The sequence below is a fragment of the Notothenia rossii genome, assembly GCF_949606895.1.
Source record: "Notothenia rossii genome assembly, chromosome: 6".
In the NCBI taxonomy this organism is placed as follows: domain Eukaryota; kingdom Metazoa; phylum Chordata; class Actinopteri; order Perciformes; family Nototheniidae; genus Notothenia; species Notothenia rossii.
In genome coordinates, this window is record NC_136909.1 from 26,193,605 (window position 1) to 26,219,925 (window position 26,321).

The following is a 26,321-nucleotide window of genomic DNA, read 5'->3' on the forward strand; positions in this document are numbered from 1 at the left end:
TTTTTCATTCCACTGCTCTTTTAGCTGACATTTAATAAATGCAGGTACATTTTTAGCAGCTATTCATAATAAATCAGTTGTCCCTCCCCCTGGTGCCAGGACCAACAGATCCATCTTTAGGCTCAGCAGCCCTGTCCCCCCATAATGCTGAACCTGAACCAGCTTTTCTCCCAACTGAAGGAGGTGAGCAGCCTTGTGTTGAATGACATGCCACTTAACATGTGGGAGGGAGACTGGGAAGGGAGACTGGAATACAATATATATATATATAAAAACAAAAAGCTAACATCTAATTTCAATTGTACATTTCAAACACAGTATTTTTCCACATATTTAAGTTATATTCATTTTAATTGATGCATTTGTGTTGAGAATGTTCCATTCAAAAATGTTATTATTAAAAAGGCATTTACACCATAAAAGATGACTATTGAGGTCTATTGTCAGGAATGTTAGTCTTATATCAAATTGTGAATTATACTGCAGCAGAATGTTGCACGTCTGCACAGTCATATATTTTCACAGCTCAGTGTCAGTAAATATTGTGTAGGTTAGTATTGGACTACAAGATAGATGCAAGCCTATTGAGGTATTTAAAGCATAAATGAGTCGGTTGTGTTCTGGAGGTGTGCTTACAGCAAATGTTCTTGGTTGGCTTGGCCTGTGCCTGGTGGTGGGGCCCAATGTGATATATTTTCTTAGGGCACAAAATCCCTGGCGGTGCCCCTGCTGATACACATGCTCATATATAAATAAGACCCCCCCCTCCCCCCACAAGCACTGCATTTAGCAAGTTGGGAGAGATAGCTCAAAAGCTCAAACTGTAAGCCATTTCAGAAATAATGCTGATGTGCTTTGTGCCTTTTAGGTAGTGGTAGACTACTAGTAGTCGCAAGTCAAACTGAAAGATAAATGTTCTTACAATCAATTTCTTCCTCCATATTTGATAAACCTATAGGTTACTTACGTAACCCCAGTTCTCAGAGTAACATGAAGTGAGATGTCTCGTTAACAGTTTTTATGCTGTTTTTCATAACTTAAAAAACGTAACCTTTTCCTCCTGTTACACACATGGATTGTATTATTTGACAATATAATGTAACACTCAATCTGCTGTTTTACAGGTCATCTCAGTGTCTCGCCTCACACAGAGCATCAGAGGAGAACAGCATCACTTACTGTAGGAGCTGACATCACTTCCTTAAATACAGGTAGTAAGTACTGATTGTAAGCATAACACATTTATCTGGTTTACAGTCAAAGGTTTTTTAAGGTGTTGACAGATTACAGTATGACTCATAGATCATATGAGCACTTTTTTCTCCACATAACCAACTGCTTGCGTGCGGATTAACTCTAATTTGTTCACATTTTGGTATGTTGGGATGGCATTTCCCACCTCACATTTTATATTGGTGTGTATTTTTAAAAGTCATACACTGCGTATACAGTGCTGTGGCCGGCATTTGTCACAATAATAATACAAGATAGATAGATGAATAGAAAGTTATTTAAGATTAAGAATAGATTTTCTATAAAAAATAGAGGTTACTGTTTAAGGATGCTATGTAGACTCAACCACTTACGCATTAACCATAAGATATCTAAATATTTGAGTCTCAGCCACATGTGCTGCTGACAAGTTTGAACAAAAGATGAAAATACTTCTTTTTTTTGGCTGCAAAAAGACCTCTAGGTGGAAGTGTTCCTCAAGAAACGCATGTTTGCAATATGGTGAGGTGACTCCTGTCAGTGATGTGTGGGCATGCCTGCCCTATTCAGTAAGGCTTTATTGGCATCTCATTTTTATTTAATCATTTTGCCTTAGCATAATGCAATCATTGATTGACAGCATATGGTAGATCAAATTGTCCAATAATATCTAGTATGGAAACCCTCCCCCTAACAAACATAATTGACAAAACATGTATTTTAAATACTTATGTCTCCAAATGACTCAAATGCATTGTATTATGTCTATGTATATGTACATGGCACAAACACACAAGCACACATACACTGATTTGTGTGGTTTCCCATGATAAGGTCAACTCGCCACCAAATGGTATGTTCTTTAGAACAAAGTCAGTATCCTCTATAAAAATATTCATCTCTCCCTCATTATGTTTTGACAGGGCTTGGTAATAACAGCCTTTCATTTTCTATCAATCTTTAGCATTTACTCCTCTCAAAATAAAATACCGGCACTAAAAACGCACACACAGAAACCGCATGTTGTTTATAGTTTTTTGATATAATTCATTTTCCAGGAGCTCGACATTTTTGATGCTTAAAATAAAAGCTCTCCTGATGTAGACAGATGTAAAAAGGCTATTAGTGTATTATGCATAAGATGCACTCTTTTGTCAGCACATTTCTCGTTCTTGCCATACAAATATCTGTTCATGAATGGTTGAATGGGTGTAATTAGAGGGTAATGAATATTGTTTCTCATTGCATCACAAAATCTTTTCAGGCTAAATATCTGAATTATGTTGCAATTATTTAAGTCAAAGTGAAAAAGTAATTTTTTCACCGCATAGATTTGATATACCTTGTGAAATATATCTAGATGACAGATGATCACGGAGTGCTACCTCTGAAACAGACGGGTGTTTTTAGCCTAAAAAAATACGTCTTGCTATTTTCTTACTTTCATTTTGAAATGTAATGAAACAGAAGGTAAAGTTGATCCAAGAGTTATTATTTTATATAACATCCCAGAAGGTTCTTTCCAAAAAGTAATTTTGGCTGTTAGCAAATATCAATACCAAGAGCAGGGGGGGAAGTCTGAATGTTGGTGTTGACTGTGGATCCCCAGAGCGGGAGAGGTTGGACCTGCTGCGAAGATTGTGTGCTGAAAGGAGAAAATGTTCTGCCAGACTGAAGTATTGCTTTAAGCCAGATGAGTTTCCTGTCCATGCGATAAGAAACTGCCTCATCACTTTCTCTAAATTAATATCTGATAAGTTCTAAGTCTTTAAGTACCACGCTTTTGTTAGTTTGTGGTCGTCTTTAACGGTGGACCTAAAAGCCTTCGTGCTTCCATCAGCTGCAGGAACTTCAGTCATCAGTGAACCTTTCTCTGCCACCTCCCATTAGAGCCACAGGGGCTTAAGCACACATTAGAGCTCCTTTACCTCCATTTCCCCTGAAGCATGATTTAGTGGCTCATCTACAATGTGTCAAGACATGAGGCTGTCTGCATATTCAGCAACTGTCTGTGTTTGAAAAAAGGTGTAGTGCAACTTTGGATGTTAAAGGTCCCCTATTATACTATTTTTCATCAATATGTTATAGGTCTCAGATATATACAAACTCTGAAGTGTTTGGCTGAAATACCAAACAGATCATGTATTGTAGCATCCCATAAACCCCTCTGTTTCAGCCCTGTTTCAAAAGCGCTGATTCTGGGTCTGTTACTTTAGATGAAAAATAAGGAGCTACTCCCCACGCCCCTCTGAGAGATATTTGGTTAAAAAGAACACAATGGTGCTCTCGGAGGAGATTCAGGTGATAAGGTGGGGGGTGTTACCTTGGTTGGTTATTGGCTAATGGTTACACAAGCCAAACAAATCGTTATGGAGGGCCTAAGATATTCTAAAACATAATATTTGAAAATATTTGTTGTTATATTTTTCATTAGTTTTACCAAAATAACTTGATTTAATTGTATTTAAAATAACATTTCCAAAGAAATAAATCCTTCGAATCTGCCTGTTCAGTTTCTGTTGGAATGTGAAGGGTTAAATGAAAGAAGCTCCTTTTGGCCATCTCTGCGAGTTACTGAGAAGATAGGAGCTGATTGGTGGTCCAGCAATGAATTCACAGAGGGCCAGCTAGGGCAGTGTTTTTCAAAGTGTGGGCCCCGACCCCCCGGGGGCCCGCCAGGAGGTGCCAGGGGGGTCACGCAAAGTTTGAGGGAAAGGGGAATCTTTTGTCTTTTTTTTTTCCTTTTTTTAATTTTTTTTTAGATGTTATTAATAACTGCATATCTATCAATCTATGTGTCCTCCTTTGATGCCAATCTTTTAATATTTTTTATTTATTAATATTTTATTTTATTGTTTTTAAATCTCACGACCGCCCTTCAAGCCAATCAGAATCGAGCTGCCGCTACTGAGAATGAAACTGAGTATCTACTCAGCTTTTGGAGCCAGTGAGAGCTAGTGAATATTTCGCTCTGCAGCTGGATGAGAGCACGGATGTAGCAAATATTGATGTTTATATATATGAATATAAATGTGTTTATTGTTAATATTACTATTGCATATTATATGTAATATTATTAAGGCATAAGTAGCCTTCAAAAATGCTAAAAATATATGTTAATTGTTCATATTACTGTTCAAAATTATATTATAAAGACAGAAAAGCAATGGGATTTCTCCATAGGATTTTGGATAATAAATTCATAGGGCCTAGCTATAAAAGTCACGGCTCGCCACTGTCGTTGTGACATCATAAAGTGGCCAATAACTGATCAGCTCATTTTCAGACAGGTTTTTATATAATTGGATCAGGACAAAAAGTGAGCGAATCTTTTTTCCTGAAACTTTCAGAATCTATTTACACAGAGGGGACCAAGCGGCAAACTCTGGGGCAGAGCCGGGAGGCCAACAAGGAAGTGCCCCAAACTACATTACATCTATTGGCCGATAGGCGATGACTGCAGAAAGGATTAATTTCAATAGACCCCCATGTTAAAATGCCCAACTTCACAGCAGAAATAAACATGTTTTTACCCCTGGATGCAATAAAAATTATTCGGGATATAGTTAGATTCCACCAATGATTATTAATTGTTGATTGAATTATTTTATAACGAAACCCTTTTTTAATATAAGGGCTTAACGTTTTTGCATAAATTAGGGCGTGGTCACTTTGTACAGGTACGTGCCTCACTGTCAGCGAACATCAACTTGTCCACTCTGCTAGGCTACAACGTTAGCTAGTTGTAGTTACTGTACTTGACCCTTTAGCCGTGTTCGTGGTGATTGTGCCTTTTAGGGAATGTTGTTACAAATACCAGAGAATTAAAATGTTGTGCTGTGCGGTTGAATGTACTAACACAACTTTCAAGAAGTCTAAAATATTAATATTATACATGTTAACCCCATTAGCAGGTGTTTGTTTGCTTGTTAGCTTAGCTTGTTATATAGCTTATTAGCCAGCTAAGGACATAACCCTTTATACATGTATATACATATACAGTTTAGTTTATGATTCAGCCTTGGGTAAGACTTTTATAGTCTATGGCTATGACGCCCATAATGCTAAACGGGAGAAAATGTTAAAAGGGGACCCAATTATCCCAGTGGTGGCCACCGGAGCTAACGGAGCCGCAGGGGGCTAGCTCCAGCCGGTGTCCCGGAGCTAGCCCCCTGCGGCTCCGTTAGCTCCGGGCGGCGGAGTCCGGCGTTATAACTGGAGATCAAGGAATGCAGCGAAACACTGACTTGGTTCGCCTGCAGCTCGCTGTAGTAGTAGCTAAATAAATTATGTTGAACAAGTCTTATTAAGCTGAACATCGCCCCAATTGTTCTGCTATGTATCGGTGCTTATTTTTATTTTATTAACGTGTGAATGACAAGCATTAAGAATAACAAAAAATAGCTAATTCTATTGCAGATTGTCTCGTTTCATTATGAATGTAACGTTTATATAGTGGAACTACACTGTTTTATCAAAACCAAAGTGCCACGCAGTAACTTGGTATGCATGTATTTCATGTTAGCTTAGCTTCTTAGCTTGAGCTAGCTCTGTTACTTCCAGCTCGGTGGCAGCAGGTCCCGCCTCGGCTCCGCCTCTTTGCCCTTATTTGGATCAGGCTGGAGCAGGCGGGAGTTAGACTCTGACGTCACTGTCGAGACGTTAGTGTCTGACTCCGCCACTAACGGCCTGTCCACACAGCGGCGTGCGTTGAAGCTTCACCATTCACTTTGAATGGGGTGACGTCACTTTTTGCCGAACTGCATAGTTGCTGGCGTTGCTCGCTTCAAAAGTTGAGCAATGTTCAACTTTTGGGGCCTCGGCAGAAGCGTCAGCCAATGAAATCCCGTTTATGCAAATCTGCCAGTACAAGTGCTAGCCAATCAAACCGCGCGTATGCTGGGAGAGACTACGCAGGGCATTTCCTCATATTCCCAAAAATTGAGGAAAAATTCATTATAGCGGTAGTGAATCACCCGGTGCTGTATGATCAGTCTCTGTTCATCCACCGGGATACAAACCGGAGGAGCCAGAGACAGTGGGTGAAACTTTTAGGTTTTCGCCTGTTTGGGGATTTTATATCCAGTTTACTTCGTTTTAACATTGCTATTGCTTTGTATGTTGGGGGCGGGAGTTTCATGTGATTGGTTGTTGGTAGGGCTGTCAGTCGATTAAAATATTTAATCGCGATTAATCGCAAGATTGTCCATAGTTAATCGCGATTAATCGCAAATTAATCGCACATTTTTGATCTGTTTTAAATGTACCTTAGAGGAATATTTTTCAAGTTTTGAATACTCTTATCAACATATGAGTGGACAAATATGCTTTATGTTTATTATCATTTGAACAATGACAAATATTCTCATGAATATTAAACACAACAACCTCTGAACATTACAAATATTCGCCTCAATTCAACCTGGAACCTCTCTCATTCAATAATACAATACACGTGTGTGTGTGTGTGTGTGTGTGTGTGTGTGTGTGTGTGTGTGTGTGTGTGTGTGTGTGTGTGTGTGTGTGTGTGTGTGTGTGTGTGTGTGTGTGTGTGTGTGTGTGTGTGTGTGTGTGTGTGTGTGTGTGTGATGGATCGTTGGAGCTATGTGCAACTCAAGGCATATGCTCGAACGGGAGCTGCTTGGACGCTGCAATCATGTTGCGCGCACTATCCGTGCTGAGTGTGCTGACTTTTCGTACAATGTCCAACCTGATCTCACCAGAATGCGTGACTCCTCCACGATTCCGTGACTCCACCACGCAATGCGGTGTTAAGGAGTCGTGGAGGAGTCACACATTCTGGTGAGATCAGGTTGACAATGTCCCACTGTCTGGCTGCCTGCATAAAGTCAAGTGCTCGGCGCAGTTGTGGCGAAATGTCGCTCCTCTGTTTTCATTTAAACAGCTCCTTGGAAGTGTCAGCATCAGCTTGTAGATGGTATTTTAAACTCGATACGCTCTGAAGCTACGGGGCGGCCGAGGACAAAAAATACACATGCGTTAATCGCGTTAAAATAATTAGTGGCGTTAATTTTTTTATTAACGCGTTAACTTGACAGCCCTAGTTGTTGGTCGCGTTGCCCGCAAAAAATCCCCAAGCTTCAGATACGCCCACCGCCAAGCGTCAACGCACGCCGCTGTGTGGACAGGCTTCTCGGCATCTCTGCAGAATCCTATGGGTGACGTCACGGACACGACGTCCATTTATATATGTGGCGAAGTCCCTCCCCTTCCGGTGAACCTCCATGGGACCTTATTTCGGAAAAATTATGTATTGAAGTCAATGGAGAGAGAAAGATTATCTTTCAATCCCGTTTGAATTGTGCCACGAATTACACATATGATGTTTGTCAATTTAAAAGATAATTTTGCAAGTCAAAAAAATAAATCCTCCACGGATGCGGTGAAGCGTTACGCACGGCCGGACTTATCTCAGCCAATGACAGCTCTGCATGCATCCCCTGGATATTATTTTAGTAACCGCTTGAACGGCGACGCGATGTTTACAGTGAGAACAGCTGTGAGGTCCGTGCAGAAAGCAGAGCAGTGTTTAAAATATATATCACTCATTATAAAACGGACAAGTCAAATCAAGCCATCTGATTGGTTCTTAGCCGTGATATACTAAGCGTATACCACGGGTAGAATTCTAAGTTACTTTTCACAACAAGTCAGTATCCCTCCGCGTCTGAGAAAAACATACTGTTGGGTTGAAAAGCAAACTGCAGGCAGTTTGCTTTTCTGCAGGCAGTTTGCTTTTCAGACTGGAACAAGAAAGCAGCGGAGAAGCAACGGGGCAGAAGCCCTCCTTTTTGACGCAGCGGTCCAGACATAGACATCAAACGCCAAAACATATTCAGTGTGCAGTTCCTTTGGCCTTAGGGCAGGGATATCTAGATACTTTTGAAGGTTTAACATAATGAATTGTGCTACTTTTAAAGCAAGCAACGATGTTTTCAAATCTGTAATCAAAGAGGTCCGCAAAAACGCTATCGACCAATCAGATTGCTTGATTTGACTTGTCAGTTTTATAAATATATAAAAATTTCTTCCGTTACGAAACAAATTTACAAAGCATAAAATGGAAACATTTAAGATTAACTTCGACCTCTGGGGGGGTCTTACTATAGTATTGAGGAGTGGATTGAGCAGTGCCGATCTCCAGAAAAAAAACACCTAAACTACGACATTGGGAGCTACGTGAAGAGCAGGTAGACCAACTGGAAAAGTACCACCATTCAAAAGCTTTCTGATGCGGGTCTTGAAACAAAGCAGAGAAATTATGACCGTTAGTGGCCACACGTGCGAAAGCTCTCTCCAGAGCTACTGGAAGCCCAATCTCGGGGACCGGAGAAAGTGGAGCAATATTCTCGCCACGCCAAGCAACAGCCTCGAACAACCTCAACCTATACAAGTGACCACGTAAGCCATGCTACTGATGCTGGACAGTTTTTCAGTGGATGCACAATAAACAGCAACATACACATTAATGTAAATAAACAGCCAAATAATGGATCAACGCTCTCTGTCTAATATGTTCGCTTGCTGTTACGGCCCGTCTACACTACAGGCATGAAAAAATCTTGAAGCTGGGCGTGTCTGAAGCTTGGCGATTTTTTGCGAGCAACCAATGACATGAATCTCCCGCCCCCGACATACAAAGCAATAGCAATGTTAAAACGAAGTAAACTGGATATAAACTCTCCAAACAGGCGAAAAAACGATCAGTTTCACCCACTGTCTCTGCCACCTCCCTCCATGCCTGGTTCCTCCGGTTTGTATCCCGGTAAATAGTTCCGGTCGTAAAGAACCGGGTGATTTGCTACCGTAATATCTCGTATGGAATATGAGGAAATGAACTGCGGTCTGGCTCTCCCAGCTTGCACGCGGTTTGATTGGCTGCGCTTGCACTGGCGGGATTTGCATAAACGGGATTTCATTGGCTGATGCCAAGCATCGAGCCTCAAAAGTTGAACATTGTTCAATTTTTGATGCCGATAGATGCTCGTGATGCTTGCAAAGCCATGCCATGCTCCCCACAATGCAGTTCGGCGAAGATTAAAAATCTTCTACGTCACCCCATTCAAGTGAATGGGCGAAGCGTTGAAAGCATTTTTTGATGCCTGTAGTGTAGACGTACGGCCCGTCTACACTACAGGCATCAAAAAATCTTGAAGTTGGGGGTGTCTGAAGCTTGGCGATTTTTTGCGAGCAACTCGACCAACAACCAATCACGTGAATCTCCCGCCCCCGACATACAAAGCAATAGCAATGTTAAAACGAAGTAAACTGGATATAAACTCTCCAAACAGGCGAAAAACCTACCTGTTTCACCCACTGTCTCTGCCACCTCCCTCCATGCCTGGTTCCTCCGGTTTGTATCCCGGTAAATAGTTCTGGTCGTAAAGAACCGGGTGATTTGCTACCGTAATATCTCGTTTGGAATATGAGGAAATTAACTGTGATCTGGCTCTCCCAGCTTGCACACGGTTTGATTGGCTAGCGCTTGCAATGGCGGGATTTGCATAAACGGGATTTGATTGGCTGATGCCAAGCATCGAGCCTCAAAAGTTGAACATTGTTCAACTCAAAAGTTGAACATTGTTCAACTTTTGATGCCGATAGATGCTCGTGATGCTTGCAAAGCCATGCCATGCTCCCCACAATGCAGTTCGGCGAAGATTACAAATCTTCTACGTCACCCCATTCAAGTGAATGGGCGAAGCGTTGAAAGCATTTTTCGATGCCTGTAGAGTAGACGGGCCAAGTGTTGTTGCATTAGCAACCACCTTGCACTATGTTTTGTGCAGAAGGCAACGGAGGGACTATTTTATTTTGAACATCATTATTTACTAATACAAACTATTTAAATTAGAGTGTGTATTTTTCTTTCATATTGCCACACTTGGTAACCGTTTTATAAAAGCAATAGCTCACTTCAGGCCGTGATTATATCACAGCTAAGGGGGTTGTCGACCCTCCGCTTCGCGTCGGGCCGAACCACGCCCCTTAGCTGTGATATAATGAGCATATACCACGGCCTGTCGTGAGCTATTGCTTAAGTATAACAGGCCCACATTACTCTCTGTATTTGTATACTGTAGTTAAGTAGATATCTACAAAAAAAGACGCGATATTTTTCCAAGACCATTTAGTGCTTCACATAATAAAATACACAACGGCTGTAGCCTGATTATGCTTTAGGAGCTGTAGGTGTGTGTGGTACAGTGTGTAGGTGTGTGTGTGTGTGGTACAGACTGTACAACACGTAGGCCTACAGTGTGTAGGTGTGTGTGTTGTACAATGCGTAGATGCGGCGGACAGACGGGTCTCAGTTCGTTTGGTGTCCTATGCTTACTTTTAATACTTGTAAATACAACTTTTGGCCCGTGATTTCAATTCCCCATTTCAGCGACCATAGGGGGGATATATATATCCAGTCTCTGATTGTGTTACGTTATTATGAGAGGAGGAGAGGAAAGGAGTTCTCATTTCTCTAACCGCCTGCTGCTTCCCCTCCTCTCTCCTCGGTTCCCCTCCTCAGTCCTCCGCTCGCATCTCCTGTGGGCGGGACTAAGTATCGAGGATAGGAGTCGAGGAAAGGAGTCGAGGAGGGGAAATTAGAGTATTGGGAAACCTCTACTATAACCACAATGAAACACCAGGGCTGCCAACATTTGAGTTCAGCTTGGAGTGAGATTTTTTTTTGGTGAACCGAAAAAAGAAACGTTCATTTGTACAGTGTTACAAATGTATTGAACATGTACAAACTAGAGTTTCCCATTAATATACTGGGCGCCACAGTGGAATATGCACATACACAGTGTACCCGCGACTCTTACAATGAAGGCTCGATAATCAGCTCACAGCATATAAAATGGCATATAGGTGTAAGCAGAGGTGCATATAAAAGAGGAAGAAGATTTTTTTTTTTGTATTGAAGTTAAATGCATCAACCTGGTGCATTTTGAGAGCAACATTAAGAGATCTATGGATATATCTCTCAACACCCATATGAAACAGAACTGTAAACAGATTTTCTTTTTCTTTATGGATATTTTACAAATCACTCCCCTTTTAAACTGTATTCTTGTTTCACTGTCATATAGTATTTCATACCTGTTTATTCTCATAAATGATGACCAAACCGTTTGAGACCCACTGAGATAACTAGACTAAAGTTAACTATCTAAACAGAGAGTCCCTTACCTCACTGAGCTGTATCTCTCTCAGACTGACAGGACAGAGCTCTCCCTCTTCTTGTTTCAGAAACAGCTTTTAATATCCGTTAAGCTAACCAGATGCTAACAACAACAATGCAAATAGTGAGTTTGGTAGAAATATACTGTATAATAGTAAAGTTATTGAAGATGATGCCATATTTATTGAAGATTTTACATGATAAATATTCCCCAAAATTATTCAAAAGCATATTCTTCCAAACTCCTTGCTGTAGTATGACACACAGGAGACTATTGATGTGTGTAGTGAGTTTGGTAGTAATAAGCTGTATAATAGTGTTTGAATATTATTGTATTCTCTTTTTTCGGAGTTGCACTTTGCAGACGGTCCCTGAGCACTCGTTTCTTCTCCGGCTGCGTATAGAGACCAATGTAATGTGTCCAGCTCGGTGGACAGCGCGTATTGGCTTTTTTGGATCAAAGGGTGACTGTAGTTCGTTGTCAACCTTACCACGGTACTTAGGAGACTCATTTGTGTCTGAATAACGTTTTGTTCATGAGTTATTGATCCGTGAAATCCGAATCTCCCTATATCGTTCCAACTTTACTGAACTAAGCCAGAAGACCGTCTCATTTCGTAGACCGCTCGGTTTGCTGTTCATTCACTTTATTTTTATATACATTTATTTTGTACGAAAACTTAGCGTGAGTAAAGGCATGTGTAGCGTGAGTGCGTGAGATATGGGTTAATTGCGTGACTCTCACGCTCAATGCGTGAGTGTTGGCAGCCCTGGAAACACGTCCAGAAGAATGTCATACAAAGCTGCCTGCCTGGCTGCCTGCCTTCCTTTGATTCTCTCTGAACTGCCTGGTCTTTTGAATGTTTAATGTCAACCATTTGTGCAGATAGCGTGAAGTAGAAAAGATCGCAGATGCTAATGTGGCGTTAGCATTTCTCCCCCGGGCTTAAATTGTGTATTATAGAATGATCACACCGGTGTGACAGTACTCTTCAAAGGGTTCACGTAATATGACTACTACTCTTACTGTTTAACATGTTGGGTTACTTAATGTTACTTCATGTTAAGGCTAATAAAAATGACAAGGCTGTAATGCTAACTAACGTGCTAGCTACTAGATAGGTAGCTAACTTGATCCAGCCACTCCTGGTCCTCTCATCAGACGGGAAGCGAAAGAACGAGCAAGACCCAAAGGCTCTGTGCACAAGATAGCGTCTATCAACTTCCGCTTCATTGAGTGTGCGGTTGTACACTTCCGGTCTACGGTGTTGAGTGGTTGAGCGGGTAGATAGCGATATACATACGATAGATAGAGAGAGATAGATAGATAGATGGATAGAGAGATTGATAGATAGAGAGAGAGAGAGAGAGAAAGAGAGATAGATAGATAGTTAGATAGATAGCAAGATAGATAGCATACAGATAGCGATATAGTTAGCGATAGATAGCATAGAGAGATAGATAGATAGATAAATAGATAGATAGATAGATAGAGAGATAGATTAATAGATAGATAGATAGCATAGAGAGATAGATAAATAGATAGATAGATAGAGAGATAGATAGATAGATAGATAGATAGCATACAGATAGCATACAGATAGCATACAGATAGCGGTAGAGCAAAGTGAGAAGGCTAACGTTAACGTGATGGCACTATTTTACACTCGATGTCTCCAAGACCTACCGAAGGTTAACATCAGTGATGTACATCGGCTGGTACAAGCAGCAAGCTCAGCCCCGAGGAGCAAAAGAGAAAAGGGGTTCAAGATGTACATATCCAGTTACATCGAGAATTATGAAGGTAAGTGACAAACAAAGCTGTAGTTACTGGCTAACTTTGACAACTTGACAGTCTTGATACAGTGTAAAGCATTTTAATGATGTACTATTACGTGTTTTGGATAACATGAATGATGTCCAATTCGATTGTGGGGCTGAAATTGTCCCTACGGACCTTGATCAGCCACTGAGCCTTTACCTCAGCATCAATAGGAAATGAATGGAAACTTATCTCCCGATTATAATGGGACGAATTTGTACAAAGGGTCACACAGCAATGTCGTGCCGACTTTCTTACCCACAGGAAGGCCAATCGCTTTTCTTTACCGCTCATCGTCTATGCTATCTATCGCTAACTATATCGCTATCTGTATGCTATCTATCTATCTTGCTATCTATCTATCTCTCTATCTCTCTATCTCTCTATCTATCTGTATCTCTATCTATCTATCTATATCTCTTTCTCTATCTATCTATCTCTCTATCAATCTATGCTATCTATCGCTAACTATATCGCTATCTGTATGCTATCTATCTTGCTATCTATCTCTCTCTCTCTCTCTCTCTCTCTCTCTCTCTATATCTATCTATCTATCTATCTATCTATCTCTATCTATCTATCTATCTATCTCTCTCTCTCTCTCTCTCTCTCTCTCTCTCTCTCTCTCTCTCTCTCTCTCTCTCTCTCTCTCTCTATCTATCGTATGTATATCGCTATCTACCCGCTCAACCACCCGTAGACCGGAAGTTTACAACCGCACACTCAATGAACCGGAAGTTGATAGACGCCATCTTGTGCAACTAGCCTATTGCTGGTATGATAACAACCTGGTACTAAGCACACAGGCATCTTGTTAAAGTTATCTTATCTTAGCCAGCGCCATATAGATAGATTCTATCTATATGGCGCCATATGGATAGATTCTATCTATATGGCGCTGATCTTAGCTATCTCTTAGTGGAGGAAAACAGTTATGACATCACTTACGCGACTGAGATTTGTAGTCTTTCTAGTTGCGTATTTTTCATAGTCTAAGACAAACTGACTTTTTTGACATGGAAATGATTTTTTAAGATTGACAAACATCATATGTGTAATCCATGGCACAATTCAAACGGGATCGAAAGATACGTTTTCTCTCTTGATTGACTTAAATTAATAATTTTTCCGAAATAAGGTCCCATGGGCGTGACTTCGCCACTCTATACAGTCGATGGAGGGGACACATGTATAAAAGAAGTATTTGTATTGCTCTTGGTACAAATAGTTTGCCAAAATGTCATTATTATCCAAATACTTTTTCCATTAACTGAAATATATTGTTGAGAAAGGAACTATAGCTTTCTGAAAATGTACATTTTATAATCACTATGTAATTAAAATGTATTTGCTCTTTGCATTTTGTCCATGACAGGGTGGATACATTTTGCTGTTTTGGGACATGTGGGAAGAGGGGGGGCGGCGCCCCTAGCGCCCCTATGGGCCGGTCGCCACTGTAAAACAATATCTCCAGCCATGATAGCTGCTCTGTGAAGCTTAGCTGGACTACATTCTAACATCATCATGCTAATGTTTTTACAGGAACACTGTTAACATGTTAAAGTTAAGTAGAAATAATGTTTAGCCTACATAGCTTAGTATTGTTGAAGCGGGAAAAACTGAACAGTTCTCAATACAAGGCCAAGAGACCTGGAGGAACTAAAACTAGAAAGAGAAGAGAACAGGGACAATTCAGAAGAAGGGTTAATAGGGAAACATTTAATCCCTCTGCTTTGATTTTGGTGTTTTTGAAGCTGTTGGACTTGTTGTACAGTCCATTGTGTTTAGGGAAGATGATAAAAAAGGATTGTGTTCACAATAAGTTAAAAGAGTGGAGATATAAAGCTGATTTCAATATTTTAGAGAAGAGGGGTATTAGTAAAAAAGATTTAGGAGAAAACATAGAGCATTTTATTTTCAGTCTTCTAATGGAAATGTTGCTTTTGTGTCTATGACAAGTTCTTTATACCCCATTTTCAGCCAAAATGCAATTTGGATTCTGTTAAACTGCAATGGGCATATCTGCAATTTCCCACATCATATTGTCCATGACCCTGCTGCAGATCCTCCTCAAAGCAGAACAAAAATAAGAAGAAGCAGAGGGGCTTTGAAATTTGAGTAGGTGTTACAGCAGAGATGGGAGGTTGTGACAGGATTGTGTGGTGATTCTAGTCCCGTCAAGCTCACTAATGTGGAGGTAATGCCACCAGCAGGCTGCAGTAAGACGGTGATAATGAAAAACACCGGGGAAGACAATATCAAATGGCTCCTCTACATCCTACAGTGGAGATTAGTCGACACAAAAGTAGTGTGGCAGAGGCAGAGCAGGCTTTAGTGCTGCTGATTGAGTCTCTTGTCAAGGGCTCCATGCTTGCAGTAAGAAAAGTTACTGTGACTGACATCCTATATACAGTCTATTTCACACAAACACACACACACACACACACACACACACACACACACACACACACACACACACACACACACACACACACACACACACACACACACACACACACACACACACACACACACACACACACACACACACACACACACACACACACACACACACGCATGCACACACAGACACACACACACATAGAGTTTGCATTGGCTCTCTGTCTGTTTTCTATTGATACTGTATATACTGTATACTCAATTCAGACTTCCTTCTTATACGTGTTCATTTTCGTTTCCTTGTGAGTGTTGCATAGCAATTCATCTTTTGTTGCAAGAATTATTACTTATGGACACAAAAGTTTCAGTTTTTTCTACAACAAAGCCTTATTCATGATCATCATCACTTACCTGAAAATGTCGGCATACTGTAAATTAGCTGGTTAGTTCAACAGGGGACATGGTAGGCAGTAAAAAAAAAAACACAGGTTTATGATTTTGTTACAAAGACATTTGAAATCACACAAGCAATATGCGGAGAGCTTTCATACACTTAGACTGCAACTATAGTTTCAACATAAAATACGGTAAATACTTTCAGAGATGTTGTAATGCTGGAACTTCTTCAACCACTCAGAAACAATGGTCATGAATAGAGTTTCATGTTGAAATGTATTTCCAATGCTGTGGGCATAAAAAAAGCCACATACCTTTATCTTATTTAAAGGGGACCTATCATGCAAAATGCACTTTGTGATGACTTTTATACAGTACATGTGTGTCCCCGGTGCGTCGGGGAACTCACGCAGCGTCAGAAAATAAAACCCTCTCTCTTTTCTTCCGTACCCAAATTTTATAAAAACGGGTGTACAGATTTCCATCCAAACTGACGTGTCCATCCGAACTGACGTGTCCATCCGAATTGACGTGTCCATCCGAACTGACGTCGGCGGACCCACAGAAAGTTGCTATCAGAAACAATGCCTGACGCGTTTTGGGCGTAATCTCGTCTTTGTTTACATTAGCAAGCCTGGCTAACACTCAGAGCCAACCTGTACTGAAGAGCACATGGGTTTAAAAAGCAGGAAATAAAAAAAGAACTCACCTTGTGATAAACCTGCAAAAGAAAAAGCATTTGAGCTTCATATTATTTCAGAAATAATCCTTGACGTGGTTTAAACAGGATGGCGTTTTATCACAACCAAATTTAACTTTAATTCCGTTCGAATTCTGATCAGGCATTAGCTCCGCCTCCTCTTCTTTCTTTTTTTTCAAGCTAAGGACCCAAAATCTGCGTTTCTCTAACAGGGCTGCAAAAGAGGGGTTTGAGCAGTATGAGGCATGGCTACAATGGGTGATCTGTTTGGTATTTTGAAAAAAATACTTCACAGACATGTTTTGTATAGGTATGGCCCTACAATATATTTTTCAAATATAGCATGATAGGTCCACTTTAAATGTTTTCTTTTTTTAGCAACTCTAGAGGCCATGTTGTTCGTTTGGTCTGTCCACCACATTGGTATGACTAACCATTGGATGGATCTTCACGCCTTGTCTCCAGTTGAAGAATCACAATGATTGCCCCTCTAAGTCCATCATGAGGTTGAAAAATAGATTATTTATTTTGTAAAATGCCTCAACAATGAATTATAGTAACTTTGATGCTCACTTAACTCCTATTTGCGCCAATATCAGGTCAAAATGGATAATGCAAAAACTAATGACGATCCCATAAGACTTAACTGTAGTTAGTATTTCGTTTTAATCTAAAAAACTTAGTTGGTAAGATAGTGCATTTTGTAAACATTGTACCTGCTATAACAGTAGCATTGTAGCATTTAGCCAAAAGGAACTTTATGCAGCTTCAAAGAGACAGCATGGCTGCAGACTATGGATTGTTATTCTTAGCCCATGCAATTCATCATCAACAACATTTGTACCCTGCTCCAAATCGAATAGGCCCCTAAATTATTGTATTTAGCAAATAATCCCTTTTAAGCCTCACAGCCTGCTTTTTATAGTAAACCACATAGGTGATCTAATTCACTATGTTAATGTGCCATGTATGCTACTGATTATGTGTAATAGACTGGTACCTGAGTGTAAGCATAACCTACATACTGCATTTTCTGTACATCCTGAATCATAAATGTGTTTATTGCCCTCCATACTGTAATCTCTCTAACACAGGCTCAAGTATTGTTGGTAATTAAACGCTGTCACAATCAGAGGGACACAGTCCTCTCCCTTGCCCCGTTATTATTCAGTGAGCTCATGAAACTGAATGTCCTTTATGCAACAGCTCATTTAAAGGCCAATCTGGTGATTCACCAGGGAAATGAAAAAAAGATGTTTGAATCCGAAGAGCATCATTTAACACACCAATGTCTTCTGTCTCTTTCTTCCTTCCTCTCTGTACCTTGCGCTTCCTACTCTTATTTAGCTTTGTTCTCTTTCACCTACCTCTTTCTTGTCTCATTTGTCATCTCTCTCAATTCCTCACATGCACACTATCTTTCTCCTTCCTTTCAACACCATCTGATTTTCTCCCTCCCTCAATTAATCCACAGCTTCACCTTTTTGTGTCTGTCTGTCTCTCTTGTAAACTGATTGCTTCATGAGGCTAATCTTGTTAGCACCAAATGCACCATGTTCCGCTAGCTGCTTTTAATTGCTGTTGTGTTATTAATGAGTAGCGAGCGAGGAAATCGCTCTTAATTAGCTTGTCTCATTCGGCAGGCATCTCGAGTGCAGTGGTGGCGACGGCGCTCAGGCACAAACACACTGGGGATAATTAAAGCACTTCACTTGTCGGAGTATTTATCTAAACCAAAGAGCAACAAGCCGTTCCCGCAATTAGCCTTGTCATTCATTAGCAGCAGAGTGCCATTGATTTGACTTGTCATTTTGCCACCACTGACACTCATTCATTGAGCGCCGCTGTGGTACAAGTGTGCTTAACTGATTCAGGTGGCATTGAATCACTGCACCATCTTTTTGTGTGTTTTGCTGAGTCACTGACTATGCTTACTGAACACTGACAATACTGAAACATTGACTTTAATTAAATGTATTATGCCAACAGATTTCACATGACTGTATTAGGTTAGTTAAAAGCAATAACATTAAGCTAAAAATAAAAAACATTAGGTTAAACTTATTATTATTGCTTTCAACTAACCTAATAAAGTTATGGGATATTTGTTGACATAATCCATTTAGTCAACAAGTCAACGCTTCAGTTTTTTCAGTGTATTCATAATATAACTTGACTCTCCTTTCAGTATAATTAGGCTTACAGTAGGTGCCTACCTGTTTGATGATGGATTTTTCAATTAAAAAAGAAAAGCAAAATGGATCAAACACCATGATATCACAATGGGGTTCATGATATGTTCATGGGGTTCAAGACCCCTGACATATCTCTTTAACATTTTCTATTTCGCACAGTTTACTGATTACATTCATATTTATTCTTCAGGCTCTTCTGTCACAAGTTAAACACATCTATTGTTGTTTGTTTGGTTTGGCTCATCTTAACTCTCCTGTCATTTCAGATCCCGCCTTCCTCCAGGCCCTTGTAATCAGCTCACTTCCCTCACCTGGTCTTCCCAGCCCTTCCCCTCACCTGTTACTCATTCCCTCATCACTCCACAGTATTTATACCACCTCACTATCACTTGTCCTTTGCCAGATTGTCTTGTCGTTTCCGCCAAGCTCTCCAGTGAGTGTTACTCTCTAGCCTAGATTTTTGTCCTGCCTGGTTTTTGATCCCTGCCTGCCTCTATACGGATCTCGAGTTCCTGCCTGCTCCCTGTCTGGTTTTGGTTGCCTGTCTCACGGATTTCCTGGTTTTGACCCTGCCTGTCCCAGACCTGAATAAACTGAACATTGCTAAAAACTGGTTGTATCTGAGTCGTGCTATTGGGTTCTGATCTGTACCTGTGATCGTGACATCTTCTTTCAGTTCGTCTCTTCATCAATGGGCTGTCTTAATGCTTACTTTGTTTAAAGCTTCTACCTTTCCTGCATTCATCAGCTGACTGAAGGCAACATTTTTTAATTCAACCAATTTAGATTCTTGCCCAACCTTCTGAAGAAGACCTACATTATCTGGTCTTGATAAGGAAAAAAGACAAGGTAATACCTGTCTAATAATTATATTTTTAGCCATTTATTTGAACCTGTTCAAAAAGTACGACACAATTAAATGTGTATTATATTTATTGATATGCCGCAAAATGAAAATCAAACATTAACCAAGTAATTGCAGGCTGTCTTAATTGGTCTTACATTGACCAAATCATATATCTAAGTGTAAAATCTTCCTGTTCCCACTTACAGATTGTAGCTTTGCTATAACCTCAGTCATGTCAATCACTGTTTGTAAGGTTCTTGAGGACAAACCCACTCTTCATTGTGTTTTTGGTGCACAATGTGTATGTCAGTGTGAGTGAGCACACCTGTCTTTGTCTGTGACCCCGACATGTTAATGTACGATGAGAGACCAGACAGTGCATTCACATAAATTGAATTTTCACCTTCAGCTCAGTGACATGAGGGGGGGCAGGACTAATTACTGCCTGGGGATTTATGTTAATGTTTGTGTGAGTGTGTGTGTGTTTGCCTTGCTGTCTCTTCGCCAACGTAAACACTCTAGTGAATACTTAATGCACCTGTTTATCAGTGTGTGTCTGTCAGCGTTTGATAACAGAATGTCAGAAAAGACACAGGAGTTAACGAGGCCCGTTTTTGTCACCAGGCGTGGGTTGCACACAGCTCTGTGGGCATTATTTCTGTGTGTAATCAGGATTGATGTGTAATCTGTGCAGCCATAATGCAGTATCCGAGACGCAACCACCGTCGGTAAACCCAAAATTAACTCGCCAAACATACAGTAGTAGACAATTCTGAAAAACCCAAATACAGCCTTCATCAGAGCGCAGGGTATCAGCTCATCTTAAACAACCATCACCATCTTGATTTCTGATGTGTAGGATAAAAGTACTTTGATAATAATGCAGTAATGTCATCCTGAATATCATCCTGACTTACGTGTGTACATCATTCATATTATTTTGTCTTATGTTTCTACTTCTATGAAAGGATATTGAGATCCTTTCATTTAACCCAAGTGTTTCCACAAATACATGATGAAAGGAACACCTTTTAGTAAGCGAGCTGATCCAATTCCTTCACTTCTTGTAAGAACAATCTGACATAATTTCTTGTGTTTGCATTTCAGAATAAAGCGAGAGAAAAACTGTCAGGGGTAAAACTTTTTGTTCTGTGTAATCTCATTTGATGTAGTGCTGCAGTGTTTCCTCTGTCTCTGCACGCTCCTGTCCTCAGCAGGCAGGCTCATAAATTGGACAACTAAGCCTTTCATAAAGTTTAATAAAACGCTGTTTGGTGGCTCAGGGGAGCTGGTATTAGTGACGAGAGCCGCTGCTGCCATTCCACCAAATCACATCATCATAATGAGGCTGTACCATGGGAGTAAGATACCTCCCTTACCACCCACACATCTACCCACCTTCCCTCCAGCCCCCTTTGTTTTCTTTATCACTCCTCTGACACAATTCGATGTCTTCACTTCAAAGCACTTTTCCAGTGGGAATATGGGGATTGCGTAGTTTAAACGCTGCGGCCAGCTTGGACAGGCCAGGGTTATTTCTCATTTAGTAAAGATCACAGACGCTGTAAATGCTCCTGCGGCATGCCGTGAATGCCAAAAGCGTTATGATTGGCAGCTTGACGCCAACGGCAGCATTTGCATGGCATTTAGCTGGGCGGGCGATGGCCACCCCTAACACCAAGGTGGGTAAATAAGATGACTTCTCTGTTCACACAATGTACACACGCACCAACACACAGCACTCACGCATGGAATTGCACTCTTCAACAACCCCCAACTATCTTGGCCTGCCAAACCTGGAGCCACTCATAATTATGTGGCATTTACGCAGAGGGAAGGGACATCTAGTCGTGTGGGCGAGAGGACCGCTGAAAAATTGAGCTCTCAGTTCAGCATTTGAGTTATTTGAGAATAATTAGTGTAGTTGAAATCACCCTGAACTTGAAGTGCACTGATAATATTAAGTTTAGATGCATTGTACATTTCGATATAAATACAATCGCCTCTGGCTGTTTCATGTTCTATTTGCAGATAATCCTGAAAAACACCAGGAAATTATAGTTATACGTAGCTGCTGTAATCAACCATTGGTAAAATCAACATGTGTAAATGGTTGCTTTAAGTGTTTAGCCTCTGCAACTCCTTTTAGATCTATGCGTTTTAGTGTTTTTCAGCGTGTTTTGGTTTTTGCAGCCCTATTGTTTTGTTTCATTCTTAGCACTCTCATCTGCTTCTTTTCTACCAGCAGAAGTCAGCTCTACTACCAATTGAACCCTTCCTGCTGCTCGGCACAATAAAGTAGCAAACACAGGTAACGCTTAGATTGTGAACATGATGGAGCATTCTGCAGCTAAATGGATAGACATTTTGGTTGGACATGGGAACCCTAGATTAGCAAAAACTGCCTACCTCCGGTGGAATCAGTCAAATCTATTTGGGCTTTTAACCTCTTTTGTATTATCAGGCTCTGATAACAACCTCAACAGTCCAATGATACAAGTGCTGTTTAGACAGTTGGTTCCCCTGGACAGGATGAGCAAAGCAGGCAAACAGCTGGTTGCATAAGCTCAAAGCTGGCTGGGGGCAGAGTGCACAGAGCCTCTATTCAGTGAATTCAAAAGTAGTGAGGGAAAAGAGAATCTCAGTCAACGTTCCAAACGGAGTAAATGTGTTCTATGGTGACCTGCAACACTGCAGTGCAGAATTAGAGTGATGAAATAACCCTGCATACACCATCTGCCTATATGGCTGGTGACGGTGCTTTAAAGCCATCAGTGTTTATAAAAGATGTTTGTAATTTAGACGTTCGATTTCATACTTTCATTCTTCTGAAAGGAGTAGCTGAGTAGCTTTTGTGTTTAGCCTCTTTGCCACATGAGCAATTACTGGCATTCAGTTAAAACTATGTTTACTGTTTTTAAAAAGTTATTTTTGATCAAGATATAGAAATGTTTTGCATCCCATTTTTTTGTAATATTGAAGCTTATCTTAATTTTTTTTTATTAATGAGGAAAACACATCTGTACCCAAAATGTTTTTACTCATGCATTTATATACAACAGTTAACCTCTTCAGGCTACTTGATCTGCTATGTTTGTAGTTCCAGCTCTTGTGTGATGACATACTTCTTTATAGTAACAGTTTAATGTTTTTTTTGTTTACCCTTCATAATTGTGTACAGTGTGTATGGGGGTTGGCAAATGTAGACCTGTGTAGTTTTAATGGTGGCAAAAATGATTCAATTTCATTCCGAGGCGCCTCTGAATCCCTATGAATTACAATCTTTGCATATGTTTCCACACCTCTTCCTATTCCCAGAGCAGGAGATCTGTTTATGTGCCAGAAGTCAGATTAACCTCCCCGAATCATGTTATTTTCTAATATTTTATCCAGCGGCAGAGCAATCACACGCTCACATTTACACACCGTCCTTCAACTTTTATTCACCTGAAATGATTGTGAAATGACATTACGGGTGACAGCCAGGCAATAACAAAAGTACAAAAACTTCTTTGAAAACAATAAATCAATAAGCCTCGCCAACAGATCCTGTTATATTCCCGACTCCTTGACACCTGAAGCTCATTAAACACAGCCTAACGTCAACTTAGAAGAAGGAGAGTACACAGAGGCTCGCCTTTTCACAGCCTATCACAATAAGAGCTACTGAGCAACCTTGATATATTGTATATACTAGAAATAAATATGATTGTCCTTTAATCTGATTTTATTATACTGGGGACTCCCGTTGGCAAATCTACTGAGGGCTGTAATCTTATTGCAGAGAGCGCAGTGTGTCTCATCTCCTCTTCTTGATGGTGTTTTATCATGTCAGGACTATTATTGTTCCTATTGGTATATGTGTTCCCGCATTTATATGTGCTGGTGTATAAAATGTAATAAATTGAGTTATTGCACATTCTTGAGCGACTGTCTCTGTTTGCATATGTATGTGTGCACCCTGAGGTCCCTCCAGCTTGAACGTGGGTGCTAATTTTGTACCTCAGTGTGTCGGGTGCTCTGCTTATGAACAAGGCATATTGACCACATTTGTGCCATTGGTCCCCTTTCTCTCTCTCTCTCTCTCTCTCTCTATTTTGAGCCTGCATGGCTGGAGAAACAGGTGCACTCATACTGAACTAAACGCCATACGCATCGTTGAGCAGCATTACCAACCTCTCCCCACTCATCACTTTCACAGGATGCTGTGTGTGTGTGTGTGTGTGTGTGTGTGTGTGTGTGTGTGTGTGTGTGTGTGTGTGTGTGTGTGTGTCTGTATATGTGTGTGCATGTGTAGTGAGGGTTCCGTTAACAAGAAAGGTCTAATAAATCAACCTCTGTGTCCACAGCCTCCTTCCTTCCTTTGCTCTTACTATTCCCCCATTACCCCTTCCTTCCTCTCACTCGCCTTTTTGCCCCTTCTTTCTCTCCTTCTCTATCATTCTTTCCATTTTTCTCTTTTATGTCTTGTAATTCTTCTTCTAAAGCTCAGGGGGTGGTGTTGGAGGCATATATGCCTCCTGGTAGCTGTCTGGGAGCAGATCAGAGTAACATTCCTAGATAAACTTTCTGTCGTGATGTGTGTGTGTGTGTGTGTGTGTGTGTGCGCGCGCACCTGCGTGTGCTGATATGCTGGCAATGCATAGTGTTGTCCAAGTGATTGTAAGCTTTTCAAACAGTGTGTATTTATGTGCATGCATGTATCTCAGGTATTGTATAATGTGTGTGTGTGTGTGTGTGTGTGTGTGTGTGTGTGTGTGTGTGTGTGTGTGTGTGTGTGTGTGTGTGTGTGTGTGTGTGTGTGTGTGTGCGCGCGTGTGCATGTGCATGCACTGCAGAAAATGAATGCCGTTTCTGGCCAGTACTGATCTCCCTGTCCTGCTGAATGGTGGCTGATTGAGACACATGGACTGCCTTTGTGCCCTGATCTAGTTGCCATTGATTACCTATCAGGGTTTTTGATTGCATCCTGGAAGTAATTCTTTTAAATAGGCCCTAATGGCCTCCAATCTGGGCTGATGACGACCTCAGAGAGTCCAGTCACAGATCCATTTAGGCCCTTTCAGACCCCTGCACGTACACTCTGAAACTCCCGTTCATTGCTCACATCCGCCCCTCCACCTCCCCCAGCACCACCACTCCTATACCCCTTTGCCTTGTTTCGTGTCAGCGCCACATCTCCACTCTCTTTACTGCAAACATAGAGTGACAATCTGCCTTAAACTTTGATATAGAGATCTTACACATCCTTTATAGCAAAGACAGGTCTTGGCAGGGACTATAAGCTGATGATGGTAGCAGGTGAGCAATGTAATTGAGAGTGAAAGTGAGATAAAGGCTAAGGGACACACAAATTGAGCTAATCCTGCTTTTATCTGAAAAAAGATGGTAGTAAGAGGTAGAAAGTCTAGATTTAGATACCTGCAAAAAGAGGAGGGAAACGAAGCAGAGGGGAAAGAGGAGGAATGATAGATCTGTTAGGGATAACGGAGAGAGAGGAGGGAGGAGGGTGAGGGGGGGGGCGTCAGTATGTCAGCCTGTGTTATTATAGTCTGAGGGTTGGATGGAGGCATGAGAAGGAGGAACAAGAGGGGGGGTTGCAGCAGACAGGAAGAGGGCTCGCCGTCTAATCCTCCAATTTTCTTACATTACTGCTCCCCTCCTTCTCTCCACCTCCATCCTTCTTTCCGCCACGAACCTCCCTCCCTCCCTCCCTGCTGCCAGGCCTGTTGACAAATGAAACGGGAGATAGCAGCAGCTTCACAGAGATTGACTTGGAAGGAGTAAAACACACACAAAAAAGAGACGAGACAGACACCTCCTGCACCTCTAACAACATAAATGTACAGAGAAAACCCCAGTGGCTCCATCATCTGTTGTTCTATGTTGGACAGAAAAAAGACTGTGTGGGTTCCTACATAAGCTATATGCTTCCTGTAAACATTCTCCAACTTCAGTCATACAGTAAACCCTGTCTACATGCACAGGAGAATGTAAATGCACCTACAGATTTGCAAAAAACTGCAGCTGTCTTGTTGTAAAAGCTGCCCTGAGCGTGATCAATAACTTCCTGCTGAGGAGGAGAAAAACCTGATGACAGAATATTAAATTAAAGAGATTGTTTTACGCCGGGAATGTATTAACGGCTCACTTAGCAGAATTACGAAGCAATGATGACAAACAAGGTTCCTTTGCCAGGCAATGCTGCTTGTTAATATGCTGAACCTTGTTCATTTATTGATATATATATAAATTCCCCCCCAGGATTGGTTCATTTTTTTTAATCCAGACTTATACTGTACCTGGTTGGTCTGGCATTGATTTGATAAATGGCTGCTGTTGATAAATATGGGCATCAGTATTGGAAATGAAGTGAAGTTTTTACGGGAATTAAACTCACAAATTCTAAATAATGTCCTACAATTTATTGTCCATTTCCTCAGGCTATAACAATCAAATGCAACAGTGCAAGGCATCTTGTTTCTCTCTCTAATAATGTAGCTGATAATTGGCTCCTTCTTGACCTTTGCCACTCTTGTCTCTAATTT